Raw genomic sequence first — 4206 nt, forward strand, 5'->3', positions numbered from 1 at the left:
GTGTGTGTGTGTGGTGTGTGTGTGTGTGTGTGTGTGTGTGTGTGTGTGTGTGTGTGTGTGTGTGTGTGTGTGTGGTGTCATGATTCGGTTCTGTGTTGCTTCCTGTCAGGCTTTTATTTTGATGCTACGTCCTGTTTTGTTTCACCACAGTTTTGGTCTTTTTACTTTCTTCATCACCCGCATTAGTTTCACCTGCTCATTATAGTTTGCACCGCATCATAAGCAGCCTTCACCCACCAATCCCAGCCAGATTGTTCTAGACGCCACCTCTCACTCTCCAGCATTTTTCGGTTTTGGTACTTTGTGTTTTTGACCCGGCTTGTTCCTCTGACTATTCTGTTCTGCCTTGCCCTCTTGCTTCAGACTGTCACTGTGTATAATTATCGGACTTCCCTTTGGACTACGTATTTGGATTCCTCTGCTGTATGTGTTTGCTGGCTCTGATCTCGGACTGTTTATACCGACCTGTGATTTTTGTGTTTCACCGTGTCTTGTATGGTTTTGTTTAGCGTTAGTTCTCTTATTAAAGAGACGGTTTTGTTTTACATTTCCTTGTCTGGCCTTTTAATTGAGTTCACCCTCAACATTTTTGGCAGCATAACGCGCCGATTCCTGACATGTGGTGTGTGCGTGTGTGTTTGTCTTTATATACTTGTGCGAACCAACCCCTGATGGAACACCTTTCTTGTGTGGACATTTCATTGGTGACTTTCACCAATGCGGTTTCTGTACTATGATGGACTCTAAATCCTGACTGAAAATCCTCAAACAAATCATTCTTGTGCAAGTGGTCACATAACTGCTTTGCAACAGCTTTTTCAAGGATTTTGGAAATAAATGGGAGATTGGATATTGGTCTATAATTAGCTAGGACACCTGGGTCAAGAGTAGGCTTTTTGAGTAGAGGTTTAATTACTGCAAGTTTAAAAGCCTGTGGAACATAACCTGTTAATAGAGAGAGGTTAATCAGATCTAGTATGGATGTGTTGATTAGGGGCAAGCCGTCTTTGAGCAGCCTGGTCGGGATGGGGTCCAGGAGCCATGTTGATGATTTAGATGAAGCAATTGTTGAGGTCAACTCAGAGAGATCTATAGGGGAGAAGTAGTCCAAGTATAAATGAGGTCTTACAGATGTTTCTAAAGCCATTGTAGTAGATGGCACATCTGCGAGAGCTGTGGGAGTGGTCCGACCAATTTTTTTCTCTAATAGTTGTGATTTTATTTGTAAAGAAGCTCATGAAGTCATTGCTGCTGAGATCTAAGGGAATGTTAAGCTCAACAGCACTGTGGCTCTTTGTCAGCCTGGCTACAGTGCTGAAAAGAAACCTGGGGTTGTTCTTATTTTCCTCAATCAGTGATGAATAAAATGCGGTTCTGGCACTATGACGGGCTTTCTTATATGTTATTAAACTATCTTTCCAGGCTATAGAAAACTCTTCTGACTTAGTGGAGCGCCACCTCCTTTCCATTTTTTGTGATGCCTGCTTTAGGGAGCGGAGCTGCAAGCTGTACCACGGGGCTAGCCTCCTCTGTTTCACTACCTTCTTTTTCAGAGGGGCAATGGTATCAAGTGTATTATGCAGGAAGGCTGCAGTACTATCAACAAGATTATCGATTTGTGTGGGAGTAAAGTTAAGGTGGCCTCCTTCCACTGTGTTGGCAAATGGCACTGAAGTAGATAAAGACGGAATTATTTCCTTAAACTTGGTAACAGCATTGCCAGATGGACATCTGCTGTAGTGGAATTGTTTCCCACATAGAGTATAATCCATTAATGTAAATTCAAAAGTTATTAGAAAATGGTCAGACAGAAGAGGGTTATGGGGAAAAACTATTAAGTGTTCAGTTTTGATGCCATATGTCAGAACAAGATCAAGAGTGTGATTAAAACAGTGAGTGGGTTTATTTACAGTTTGAGAGAAGCCAACTGAGTCTAATAATGAACAGAATGCATTGTTGAGGCTGTCATTGTCAGCATCTACATGAATATTAAAGTCGCCTACTATGATTATTTTATCTGTACTAAGCACTAAATCAGACAGAAAGTCTGAGAATTCACTTAAAAACTCTGAATAAGGAGCAGATGGACGGTATACAATAACAAACAGAAAAGGCTTTTGAGTTTTCCTGTTTGGGTGTGAGAGACTCAGGGTGAGACTTTCAAATGAGTTATAACTATGTTTAGGTCTAGGGTTGATTAATAGGCTTGAGTCAAAGATCGCTGCCACGCCACCACCTCGGCCTGTGTTTCGAGGGATGTGACAGTTACTGTGACTAGGTGGAGTGGATTCATTTAGGCTGACATATTCTTCCTGCTGTAACCATGTTTCAGTAAGACACAATAAGTCAATGTGATGCACTTTACTAGCACTTTATTCTTATTTGCAGTGAATAGGAAACAAAGAGCCTGAAAAACATCATCCTAATCAATACTGCCACCAATTAGCATCAACAGCAAACATATGGTGAGCTTAATAGAGAATCAGGGTAAGTAAGGCCACAGTAAACGGTGTAAACTCAACTGGTCTGAACTGTGAATCCAAAAATACACATTGGTCTTCATTTAAGGCAGTATCTGAAAATAAAAGAACAGCAACTCATACAAATTCTTATCATGTCTTTCTCTTTTACCGTCACACAATCCCACATGTACACAAACACTAATTTATACCAAGAAATTCAGCTAAGCAATTTTCCCCATCTGAATATTTTTATTGGGTTATTGTGCTCAAATGAGGCCTCTAAACATACCCATCAGACGACAGGTCATCCAAACACAGACTACATGTTGCCTCTCTTTCTCACATATACATCATAGACACACACTTAAACAAAAAACAAATAGGAGTGATATTTCAGGAAGAGCACGAAATGACCACCTTTTACATCAGGGTGTTTTAGTGTCCCTGATGAACCCAGCTAAACCCATGTAGGCTAAACCTTTGTCTAAATCACACACACAAACAGCATGCAGAGGAATAATCATGGCTTTATTCCTCAGTCTCATTCTACCAAGGTAATCCCTTATATATGACCATCTATTCTCACAAAAGACAGGACTTTAATTCTATTATGCTCTTGGGAAATCCAGCAATGAGGCTGCTCGCGATAAACAGCGATAAACAAAGTGATTAAGATAAGATTATTCAATAGGAAATTTGATGTGCAATATATGTTTTGTGTACATTAATAATAAGAAAGCAACAAATAAAATGACAGAATGTGATGCAACATGAACATCATGATAATCCTCATTCAATGCCTTTTTAGTTCATCTTAAGCTACTGCAATGCAAGGCTTCAGTAGTACGAGTCAGACAAATCAAATAAGTATTTGGAAATAACTTTTTAGAAATAAATTTCTTTATTGTATCCACCCACTGCCTCTTAGAAAGGAAAAGGTGTCCTGGAAAATATACCTTGTTTCAAAAAAATATACCGTATTAGGTGTTAAAGACCTAGTGGGACTGGGGACCCTGTGGTTCTCACTAATGTAACATGAATCCTAATGAACAAACACAAAGACGACTCTGGAGATGTGGTGACAAAAGGGCAATGAATTTCACTTTACCTCAAGATAAAGTTACATGCACACAGCAAATAGTTTGAGGCTCGTCTCTAAAAAAAAATACATAATGATAACATCAAACATCCCGACCTACACTGCTATGAAACCCCTCAATACTTAGACTAATCTTATTTCACACAGTCATAAACAAGTTTCATGCAGAAAGCCAAGTCAATTATCCGGCGTGGAACATAACAGGGCTCTGATCCAAAAATGCTCTTGGAGAGAGGGACCAAAATCATGGATGGGGAAAAGGGCTGCACAAAGAAACCGCAGACAGACCGCCACTCCCTGAGGGCCCAGTCAGTCAGCACCATGGCAAATGCTGCACATCCACAGACATTCTGATGCAAATATTTCATTAGTGTGTGTCTATGGAGAAAATGAAATAAATGGTATAAATACAATGCACTGCATATACTAAATCAGCAGACATGAAAAAGTGTGTGTGTGGGGGGGACGTTCTAGAAAAATGTGTTTGCCAGAAACTGTCAACATTTACACCTTGAGACTTGAACATTACAACTAGAACAAGCGTTAAAAACTCAGATTAGGGCACTACCATTTGTTCTAAACTTTGCTTAAAAATACATAGTGTATGACAGAGAGTGGGCACATTATAAAACAAAATTATATATA

At 39.8% G+C, this 4206-nt stretch overlaps 1 protein-coding gene across 3 annotated transcripts in view; it reads right to left on the minus strand.

The window, feature by feature from the left end:
- Nucleotides 1-4206, minus strand: part of LOC109956962 (neuronal acetylcholine receptor subunit alpha-7-like) — a 28470-nt gene that overhangs the window by 20263 nt on the left and 4001 nt on the right. The gene's annotated exons all lie outside the window — the stretch shown is intronic.

This window comes from Monopterus albus, unplaced genomic scaffold (genome assembly GCF_001952655.1).
Source record: "Monopterus albus unplaced genomic scaffold, M_albus_1.0 scaffold2.1, whole genome shotgun sequence".
NCBI classification, from domain to species: domain Eukaryota; kingdom Metazoa; phylum Chordata; class Actinopteri; order Synbranchiformes; family Synbranchidae; genus Monopterus; species Monopterus albus.